The sequence below is a fragment of the Panthera pardus genome, unplaced genomic scaffold, assembly GCF_024362965.1.
Source record: "Panthera pardus isolate Hobbes unplaced genomic scaffold, ASM2436296v1 HiC_scaffold_7, whole genome shotgun sequence".
Lineage (NCBI taxonomy): Eukaryota > Metazoa > Chordata > Mammalia > Carnivora > Felidae > Panthera > Panthera pardus.
In genome coordinates, this window is record NW_026527002.1 from 69,960,687 (window position 1) to 69,972,751 (window position 12,065).

The window sequence follows — 12,065 nt, forward strand, 5'->3', positions numbered from 1 at the left end:
ATTGCTTTCATTTTGTCACATTTGCTTATGTGGGCTGTCGTTCGGACCGGTCACCAAGGCAAGGCAGTGATCTTAATTTCTTCCTCTGGGAAGTTGACCTCAGAGAATACTCTAGAGCCTAGCATTTTAGGGTTCAGAGCCCCTTGGGGCTATTCCCTAGCTGTATCTTTCTATATACTTCCTTTCCCAATTAGATCCTAAGCTTTTCAGTAGCAGTATGCAGTGTGCTCGCCACATCTTTTTATCCATTCTGGTGCTTTGCAACATGCTAAGCATGTAGGAGATAATACATGCATTCAATACGAAGGTCAAAATCAAGGTCCCATCACATAGGAGCTGCTCGCCTAGGAAATGGCAGTGAGGCCCCTGAATTGTTCTGTCAGTGCTACTGCCGTTAACCTGCTCTGAGTTCACACCACTGGTCTAGGGGGCAAGAGTCCCGGTTTCAAAGAGGTGAACACTTGATGACATTGATGGTGTGACTAGTAAACATGACTAGTGATAAATGGCTCCAACACATGTACCCAGTACAAAAACGTGTGTCTATTGTTACTACATTGAGCCTTTTTTGGTCCTAAGGCAGTCCTGTGAGGTAAGTGGGCAAATATTATTACTGCCACTTTACAGGTATGAAATTGAGGGTCAGAAGGGTAAGTGGCTTACACAAGGTCACAAAGCTAATCCAAGCCAAGGATGGTTAGTGGAGGTGAGGGATGGAGTGGGAATTTGTAAGCAGGTGTCATGATTTTAAAGCAAAGGCTTTCTGGGCTGTGCTGTTACCTTTTGGACGAAAGGTGTGCCGATAAAAGGTCTCTTTGGGAAGATACATATGAAGTCAGTGCATGATCAATCCTTAAAATTTCCAACGAGGTTGTCGAAATAGTTTCAAAGTCAACGGATTTAAGGATGTACTTCTTGTTTTCTCTGTGCCAGGCACTGGGCCTGTTGACCGTGCATTTTCAACAGGAGGGATAAAATGAATTCTACCCGTGAGTGATGCTGTGTTATCACATACCTTTCTTGGGAGCAACTCGAGAGGCCAACTGGTTTACTGTTTTTATTCTCTCAGCCCAAGACCTGAGTCAGTCCGTTAGGTTAGTGCTCTGCTCTGGCCTTCTCCCCGTCAGTAGCCTCCAGATACCAGACTGGCACGAAGCGGTGAGTGAAGTCAACTTACATTTAGCAACACAGAAATCTGGTTCTGTGGGCTCCTGGGGACCACTCAGCATCCTCAGGACAGGGTAGTTACCTACACAGCCACTTGTCCCAGGAGAAGAACTTTGCAAGGTTCAGCAAGGGCAGTGTGGTTTTCCCGTGGCCATCATCTGCCTGGTTGACCCAATCCCTTGTTTAGAAAATAGCACGGTGATCAATGCGGAGACCTAGGGAGGAACTGTAGTGAACAGAAGGAAATGAGAACATGCGCTTTACGTACATTTTCACAGAACCCCATGGCTGCACTGTAGGGAAGGAGCACTTATTTCATTTTACTGGGTGGCACATGACTGGGGGACTGACTCATGTTGGTTTGTCTTGAAATTTCCCAGGTTTCTCACTCAAAATCCCCCATCCAGGAACCGGGACAGCTGGTCACCTGAGGTGCACCTGAAGTTCTACGTTTACTACAAAGAACATGTTCTTTTTCTTTTTTTTTCTTTCTCATTTTGGTCTTCCATTCTTTTTTAATTTTAAATATTTTCAATTTCAAGTTTTTATTTAAATGCTAATTCGTTAACATGTATGGGAAATTTGGTTTCAGGAATAGAACTTAGTGATTCATCACTTACATGTAACACCCAGAGCTCATGACATCAAGTGCCCTCCTGAATGCCCATCACCCGTTTAGCCCATCCCCCCACCCACCTCCATCCATCAGCCCTCAGTGTGTTCTCTATAGTTACAAGCCTCTTGTGGTCTACTTCCTCCTCTCTTTTTCTTTCCTTCCCATATGTTCATCTGTTTTGTTTCTTAAATTCCACATATGAGTGAAATCATATGGTATCTATCTTTCTCTAACTTATTTCACTTAACATAATACGCTCTAGCCCCATCCACATCATTGCGGATTTCATTCTTTTTCATGGCTGAGTAATATTCCATTGTGTACATGTGCATGCACGTGTGGGTGTATACACCACATCTTTCTTTATCCATTCATCAGTCGGTGGATGTTTAGGCAGAGTACGTCCTTAAACTTCGTGCTCTCCGGCCTCTCGTTCATGAAGTCATCTGACAGTCTGAGCAGTTTGTAATTTGGGGATGTTCTACCCATTTTACTGATGGGGACGTGGAGGCTCAGTGAGATCGATGACTTGTCCAGTGTCTACCAACTAAGCAGTGACAGAGGCCCAGCTCTCATTGGCTCAGAGGCGCCTCCCCACGGCTCTCCTCAGACGGGTTGGAAAGGCAAAAACTGAAGGCATAAGGAAGAAGCAGCAATGTATTTGGGGACTCACCACCTGCTGTTGGGAGCTTCCTGGGCAATTCCATTTTCAGCCCATTGACCTTTTATTCCAAAAGGGCGTTATGGCTTTCTGACCACAGGCATGGTGCAGAGCAGCAGGGAAGGGGCACCATGAAGGGTGCCTGTGAGGTCGGCTGGGTGCCAGACGCGCTGAGGAGAGCCAGCAGTGGTGGCTCTTACAGTTAGGTGTCACAGACAGCCCGGGCCTGGCATCGGGGCCTCGCAAGAGAGCTTTGGCTCTGGGAGGGTGGAGGCAGTTGAGCAGGGGGACACCAGAGGGGCAGGGCTGGACCTCTCCTCGTGTGACTATGATGCAATGGCCCTGACCAGTGAGCGGGAACAGCACAACCTGGGAGGGTCCTTCACAGGCGTGTCCCCTCTGTGTTTTTCCTCCCGGTGCATTTTAACGCATTATGTTTGCAATGAGCTGCTGACGTCCTAGGTCCCTTCATTCTCTCAGCTCACCTTTACTTGTGTGCCCGGGTACGCATCAGGACACCAGTGTCGGGGGACGAGAGATGAGTAAAGCATGGCCTTTGCCCTGGAGGACGGACACTTCCTTAAGTGGACAACTACAGAAGCAGCTCTGTGCTATGCATAAGAGTGAAGAAAGTGCGAGTTTCTCAGACCTGAGTTCCCATCCTGGCTCTGTGACCTTGGTCAAATTACTTAGGACTTCCCCTGAGCCTGAGTCTTCTCACCTGTAAAATGGGGTTGACAATGCAACCTCCCAATTGGTGTGATGATTAACTGCGATGATAATGTCCAGGGCTGAGTCCAGTGACTGTCACATAGTAATTACTCAATTAATGATAGTTATTTTTCCAGTTCTACCACTTACGAGCACCGGAAGCTTGGGCGAGTCCGAGAATCTTGCCATGCTTTGGTCTCCCTCCTGTGAAACGGATATAATGATAGTAACTATGTCGTAAGAGTGCTGAGGCCATTAAATCGGATGATACATGTAACACATTTAGAATAATGCCTGGCATACAACATGAATCGAATACATCATAGGGATTATTACCAATCCTAAGAGTAATGCATGCTGCAACGGATGTGGACAAAAACTAAGACGTCCCAGGAGAGACTTCTGGCGAAATGGGTGGGAAGGTATTTCAGGGGGAGGGCAGCATGTGTAAGACATGGGGGTGCAAAGCTGCGTAGTGTTCCAGGGCACTGGCTCAAATTGGGACCTCGGGGTCACAAAGGGCAGAGGGTGGGTGGGCTTTAAAATGAGCCCAAATTGAGGTTCTGCCACATATTAGCAAGGTGACCTTTGCAAAGTGACTGAACCTGTCCTAATTCCAGCCTCCTCCCCAGTGAGAGGGAGGTAACTAGCGCCTTCTCCTTTTTCATGTCAGTGTGAGAATGAAATGACACAGAGTCTGTCCTTGTTCAGCCAGCGCCCGGCACAAAGGAAGCCCCCAACAGGTGGTGAATCACAACTGTGGTAGTTTCCCAGAGGACACGGTGAAGGGTGTGAGTGGACCAACAGAAGGAGGTAAATTGTGATCAGGTTGGGAGAATTGAAACAACAGTGTCTCCTGTTTCTGGAAGCAGTCGGGGAGCACTGTGCTTAGGACCCCTGAGGCTCCCCTCCCCACTTCTCATGGAGCCCGGCTTCGGAGCCCACCTCCCTCAGCTGCGTCAGGGTCTAAATTTACCCTCATCGTAACTATTCACACTGTGCTTCATCAGCTTGTGAGCAGAACTGGCGGAAGCCAAGACTGGGAGGGGGTGGTAGGAGGGAAGAAAAGAGAAAAGAAAGAAAACTTCAGGAGGCAGGGCTGCCCGGGGTTGACTGCAAGCTGCGGTATTGGCCGGTCCCCCTGAAATAACTCCTAAGGGCAGAGTTGGCTCATGTGTCTTTGAACGCTAACATTAGAGTGAACCGAGATTAAATGCTCCCGAGAAACTGACCAGCCTAACATTTTTCTCCTCCCTCTCTCTTTTTATAACTATGACCACAGTAGTAATTCAATTGGAAACATATTCCGTCCCTGATTGCTTCAGCACTGGCACTAGATCATTCCCAGGGTTTGATATTTTTATTAAATGCACACTGCTGTTATTTTCTGCTGGGGCTAAAAATACATCTGACGGCAGCAAAGGCTCAGCTGGGGCCTCCTCCCTGTTCTCTGGGAGGCCAGGACCAGGCAGGACCAACAGATTGATGGGCCTCCCAATTAATTTCGGCAGCGCCCTGTTTCCAAGGAAAACTGCCCCAGATACTAATATAACTGTAAAAATAAAGATGGAGTTATGGTCTAAAAGGACACATAATGGGAGCCTCCATTCATAACCTCATTTACTGGCAGGCTCCCTCCGCTTCTGGCTACCGCACATCACCATGCCAGAACGCTTCATGTTCTTGTAAGCTCCCTTGTCTTTGTAGTTGCCATCCCTTTGCCCAGACTGCTGTTCCTCTCCCTCCTTCTGTGAGTATGTGGGTGTCCCTTAGTCTCCGCTCAAGCACTAGACCATTTCCTGAGCCCATGCTCTGACCGAGACCACTCTTTACCTGGTTCTGCCAGGCACCTCCTGTTTATGTCTTCAGAGTTCATCTTCTGTATCGCAATCATTGCGATCACTTTAGGTCTGTCTAACCATTAGATCTTGGACTTCTTGAGGCCAGAGGCTGTGTTCCATTGACTGTTACAGCCCTAAGACCTAGCCTAGCATTGAGCTCAACAGGGCTGGGACAGGTCAGGCATAGAGGACACAGAATTTAAATAGGCATTACCTTCAGGTGCTGACCTGCTTCCTCAAAGTTCACACCCAAGGCTCCAAGCCTGTCCCATCCGAGTCCTGGTCCTGGGGTCCAACGTGGTAGGTCACCAATGATTCTTGGGGGAAGACAAGTCAATCACCCTTTCCTTTTGGAAGTTCTCCCTTCCATTGGCTTTTTTTTATTTAAATTTTTTTTTTAACATTTATTTATTTTTGAGACAGAGAGAGACAGAGCCTGAATGGGGGGAGGGCCAGAGAGAGAGGGAGACACAGAATCCGAAGCAGGCTCCAGGCTCCGAGCTGTCAGCACAGAGCCCGATGCGGGGCTCGCACTCACGGAGCACGAGATCATGACCTGAGCCGAAGTCGGACATTCAACCGACTGAGCCACCCAGGCGCCCCTCCATTGGCTTTTATGACAGTGGTCTCTCCTGGTGTTCTTCCTACCCAGCCTTTCTCTGCTTCTTTCTTGGATTCTTCTGTCTCCATCTGCTCCTGAAATGTTGCAGGCAAGATGCTGCTCCTCCGTGGTCCCACAGTATTGCTAATGTGCTACCCACCTGTTCACTCAAGCACTCATTCATTCATTCAGATACTGTTTATGAAGGGCTAACTGGGTACCAGGCACTGTTCCACATGTTTCAATTATGGCAGAGAGGAAGTCAGAGAATGACCCTGTCCTCACGAAACTTACATCCTATTGGAACACATGGGGATTAGAATAAAAGATGTATAATAAAATGTTAGTTGTTACACTATTATAATAGTGTAACTATTATTAATTAATTAATTAATTAATTAATCTATAATTAAGTGTGAGGGCCTTGCTTGATTCATCCCTGTATGCTCAGCTTATCACAGTGCCTGGTAACAAATCATGTGCTTAATACATGAATAAATGATCACTTGAATGAATGAATGAATGAATGAAGACCTTGGTTAAATGTAAATCTTCTATAAAGACTTTCTGCAATTCCTCAGGTGAAGTCTTATTAATTAGTCAATTCATTCATTCAATAAATATTTATTGAGTGAGTGCCTCCTCTGTGCCTGCCTGGAAATGTTTGGGGCAACTTATAAACGTCTGTCATGGTGCCTATCACAAGTGATTAAAAATTGTTTATTTGCCTATCTCCAGCACTCCTCAAGAGCAGAGACCTTGCCTGATTCATCTCTGGACCCCCTGACCTAACATGGCACCTGGCATCTTGTAGGTGTTCAATGAGAAATTGAATGAGAAATATATTTTTAATAATTTACAAAGGAGTGAAATTACCATACCATGCTATGGAGGATGGATCGTCTTTACTTCTCTTCCACTTTCTGTGACTCTAGAACTTGTTTTTTTTTTTCTGGAATTACAATAATTTTAAAGGGAAATTTGTAAAAGACAGGGAGAAGCCCTGTCAATCTACAATGCCCTCAATGCAATAGCTTAGTGAAAAATTTTCTCTAACATCAAAGAAAGAAATTCTCAAATGGACTCTACCCAACCCTAGATTCCACGCCCATCCCATGGTCGGGACCTAGGTTCCAGTCTTAGAGCCATCACTAACTCATCGTGTGACCTTGGATCAACCATTCTCCTTCCCTGGACTTAGTTTACCTTTCTGGAAAAAGAGACTGTGCTAGTTAATTGTGCCGCAAAGTCACCTACAATTCGGACCCTCAGAGGAGCCCATGAATTTCCTCCCTCTGGGAGCTGGTTCATGAGAATGCTTTTTTTGCCTCCTACTTGGTTAATGGACACAAAAATGATATTCAGAGGAACTACTTCTTGCTTCTGCAAGATGGTCAGTTCACGGACATTTACTGAGCATTTACTATGTGCCAAGATCTGCTGAAAGGGAATGTTGCTGCGGAGATTGTCTTTCTACCCAATAAAGCTGTGGTTGAAGTATTTCAGACGCTTAACCAATTCCTGAGAATATGCTCCAATGCAGTTGGCGTCAAGTGGGGGTGGAAAAGAAGACAGGGCAGTGAGCTTCAATCAGGGCATCACTGTATAATTGAGGACCAAACACCACACAGCACAAGAACTCAATAAAAGGCCTAACGAGACTCTACTTCATAAGCTTTCATTCTGAAGAACATCTAAGACCTATTATTCAGGAATTGAGACAGAAGAAATCCCTGAGGACTTGGGTAATTGGGAAAGGGTTCATGAACAAGGTGACACTTGAATTGGACCTTGCAGGACAGGTGGCAAGGTAGGTAAGGGGAGGGGGAAGCCTCTGAAATAAACAGAGACTGAAGGGCCCTTCCTTCCAGCCTGCAGTTCTGTGCACTGGTTTATTTGTTCATTAAACCTGCTGATCAAAAGAACAAACCTTCTCTGAAATCTTGGGTAGATCTGAACCTAGGATCTGGGTCCAGTATCCAGGATTGCCTAGGGGCAGAGACAGATGTCTCACTGCCATGGTGATGTGTTCACATGTGCAACATCCATCCGGGTTCTGTGTGGGCAGGTGGCATATAAGATGTTTCTCTATCTTCCCTCTGCTCGTGAGTGAGCTTTACTGAAGGGCAGTCTCTTATAAGAGAGGAAGAAAAACATCTCTTTTTTCTCAGAGACCAGGTAGAGACTCCACATTTACTGTCTTTTTGTACTTCACAGCAAGGTTCATTTCTGCTGAGTCCATGGTTCTCAAAGCATGTGGTAGAGCTTGAAAGAGTGAGTCCCTAGCAATGGAGAGTGAAGAGAGCCTAGCCTGCCTGTTCTTTTGGAAGCTGTTTAGAGGTCTCGGAGGTAAAATAGTCTAGCTTCCATTACTCGAGGGGCAATCTGACTTACCTAAAAAACCCCAAAAAGCCCTGCTATAAAGTAATGTGTGTGTGTGTGTGTGTGTGTGTGTGTGTGTGTCTGTGTGTGTGGTTGAGGTGTTTGTGCATATGTATGTGTGTGTGGTTCTATGTTTTCTGGTGATCATTAGTCATTTTCTTGGCATTAAATCCATTTGCACTGCTGTGCAGCCATCATCAGAACTGTTTTCATCTTTTCAAAACTCACCATTCCTAGCTAATTCCACCTCCGACAACTAGCTTTCTGTCTCTAATACTTCAGGTACCTCATATAAGTAGACTCACACAGCATTTGTCCTTTAGCGATGGACTTATTTCTCTTAGCATAATGTCTGTGAGGTTCATCCACGTGGTAGCAGGTGTCAGAATTTCTTCCCTCTACAGTAGGGCTGAATATTATTCCATTGTATGGATGCTTCATTTTGTCTATCCATTTATCTGTTGATGGACCCTTGGGTGGCTTCCACCTGTGGTTATCACAGACAATGCTGCCATGAACATGGGTGTACAAATATCTGTTCAAGTTCTTGGTTTCACTTCTTTTGGGTATATGCCCAGGAGTGGAATTGCTGGATCCTATGGCAATTCTTTTTTCAATTTTTTGAGGACTCATCATACTGTTTTCCACAGCAGCTGCGCCATTTTATATTCCCATTGGTAATATCCAGCGGTCTAATTTTTCTGTATCCTCGCCAACACTTGTTATTTTTTGCATTTTTTCTTTTTGGTCTTTGTTTCTGTTTTTATAATATTCATGTTAATGGTGTGAAGTCTCATTGTGGTCTTTATTTGCATTTCCCAAATGATTGCTGATGTTGAGTATCATTTCATGTGCTTATTCATTTTTTATGTCTCTATTTTTACCCTTGATCTAAAACTAAACTCTTTTTTTGGACCACCAAGCTAATTTGTGTTGAAAAGCGATTCATCTAAATTCAGTATCATTCTGTGAAACTCCACAGGCATTTAGGGAGCACTTAACCTTGTGCAAGAAAGTCTGTTCTCTGCTAGGACTTCATGGCTGTTCTTTTGGGGCAATCATCTAATGGGGGAGACCCATAGACAATTAATTTGCAAACAAACTAGCCTATGAAAAATGCTAAAAGAGAGGATGCCAAAATTACTCTGTAAGGAGGCAGACACTATTGTTGGAATATGTAGGTCAACTCTTAGAAACCTCTCTGATTGATTGATTTGTTTGTTCAGTCAACAGTTATCAAATATCTGTTTTGTTTTGGACAGTGTGCCAAGTGTAGCAGATGAGAAAGGGGCTGTCTTTAGTCCAACCTGCTTATCGAATGGCCTCTGAGCCCTCACCAGAGAGCCTGTAGTCCCTGGAAATGGCCTCTTGATTGTCCCTTGACCTAAGGACATCTATTCTTTTCTTTTCCCTCTGGATTCACACTCCCTTTTTGGAACTAACACTGGTGGTGTTCCTCTGACTTTAGTGCTGTGGTGGTGACCCTCTTTACTCTGATCCACATTCATGCACTTAGTCTTTGTGCAGTGTCTGCTGTAGGTAACTGCCTGGTCCGCTCCAGCATCCAACCAGCGGAGACTTCCCCAAACCTGGATGCCCCTCGGCCTCCAGCAAAGACACTTGGACAATTCCTACCTCCACACGAACCACAGGTTGGGGTGGCCGTGATATTGTAACACATCAACACCCAGGAAAATATGCAAAATACTAGAATGGAGGAGCATTTGCAGAGCAGTTTGGGAACACAGTGGCCAGTCAGGGAAGTTCTTACCATGAGGACTTTTAAGTTGAGGCTTGAAGTAGGAGGTGCACTTTGAACGAGCTGTAGCGTTTAGTGCTAATGACCGCATAGTGAAACATTCCTCGAATGGCATCCTGTTCATGGAATAATTCTTAATTTTTACGGACAGTTGCAAAGTCATGAGCCCTGACATACCTTATGACTTCAATCCAAGACCAACTCACTGAGTGTTATTTTGGGTCAGCGTTTGAGGACTTTTCTGCTCATAGGGATCAGGAGGGAGGCACCTATGATCTAAATTTAGGCATGTGCTCTGCACCATGGGACGGTCCTTTAAGAGCAAAGCCTTCAGTGTCAGCTGGGGGAAGTTCTGATGTCAGGATGAGATCCTCTGATGATGCCGTACACAGCTTGGAAATTTCTGATGCCTAACTACAAAAACCTTCTATGCAGTTTCCATCCCATTTCTGGCTGGTTTATTAGAAGATGCAAGGAAAACGTTGCGAGCTAAAAAAGTACCACTTTGGATATTTGCATATGGGTTGCTGTATAAGATTTTTTGTAGTTAACGCAAAAATCGAATGAAGCCATTAGAATGTGCATCTGACTCATTTGGAAAGTGAACTCTACAATATCTGCCTCATGCCAGTAAGCACCTATGTGTTCCTGCACTCCTTCAAGTGGCTGCTTCAGTACCTGCTGTTATCTTAGTATCACTGCTTGGTTGGCACACTATCGTTAGGGGGTGGAAAAAGCCATTTTATGGATGTGAATGGACACCAGTATGGTAATGAGAAAACCTATATCCCAAGACCTGCTTCCTCATTGGCTGGTGGCTGTATGAATTTAGACAATTCCCTACAGGAGGACATTGAGAATGTGTTGGCATAGTCTGTTCTCTAACTTGTGTCACCAGAAAATGGAAATTGAGTTAAGATAGCAAGAAGCAGGCTGGGCCCAAGTAGGCCTTCGATGCCATAAAAAATTAAATCCCTACAGCATACAATTTGGGGCACTCAAGTGCAACAAAAATATTAATGAAAGGAACAAAATATTGACTTTGATTTACGACATTCTCTCAAAATGTGTTTTAAAATCTCACGAGAAGGAAGACTGAGGGATTAGCATCTTTAAGATGATTCATTAATTTATTACCTTCTTAACAAGAGCCTATTGAGAAGACGAAATGTGAACAGAGATTTCAAGTCTAATGTTATTAGATTTCGTTTTGAGTGCTTACTGTGGGTCGGGTACTTTGTAAACAGTTGACATTCATCACCTAATTTAATCCTTACCATCAACCTTATGAGGTATGATTATTACCACCATTTTGCAGTGGAGGAAACTGAGGTTTGGCAAGGTTAAGCAGCTTGCTCTGAATCTCATAGCCGTTGAGCAGCAGAGACTGAAATATTGGTCTGTCTTATGTTAGTTAGAGTTGCTGCTCTCAGGCATTTTCTACTCAAGCTTGCCTGTACAGAATGCTAAAGCATCGGTTTGTAGCTACATTCCCAAGGACTTCTGATTTGAGAAAGGTCATTTCATTCAATATCTAACCAATGGATATTTCCACCTTTGTGACTCATGATAAGGCATCTTTTTTTCCTAAAAAAAGTCTTTATCTATCACTCCTTAGGTCCAAGCTTCTTTCTATGGTTTCCTTTTACCTTTAGGATAAAATTCTGCATCCACAATGTGGCACTTAATGTTCTAAGCCTTCTCCCAGTGTAACTGTCCAGCGTGAAAGCTGTATCCCAACCCAAACTCTGTGCTCGGGTCAGACACATCTAGTCATTGCCCTTAAAACCTCTCTCTTCCTGCCACCTTACTTACTTAAAGAAGGTACCCACTTATTCTCCCCATATATCGAGAACATGTCCATTTGGGGGTGTCCATTTGCAAGGTCTCTCTCAATTCTCAATCTTTTGTGTAGCCCTATCCTGGTATGTCCAGATCAAATGCTGTCTATGTTCATTCATTGTGCGTTCATTTACTTATTCACTCAACATTTACTGAGCATCTGTGATGTGCCAGGTATTTATCTAAGAGTGTCCTGGTAAGCCAGATGACATTCCTTGATAGCTGTCTTTCTTTTTCATTATAATTTATATTTGTAAAGGAACCATAATCTCTTTGATAGGTATTTTTTCCAGCTTCTAGAACTGGACCACTGTACTTTCAACACTGGCACATAGGAAGTGTTCCATAAGGGGTTTTTGAGTGAATTTCTGAATCACATTGCCTTTCTACCTTATTCATTCATATAATACCTGGGGATTCAAAACATGCATAAATCAAAAACCACTGGCAAGGATATTATGCTCACAAAAATGTCATTTGTAGGG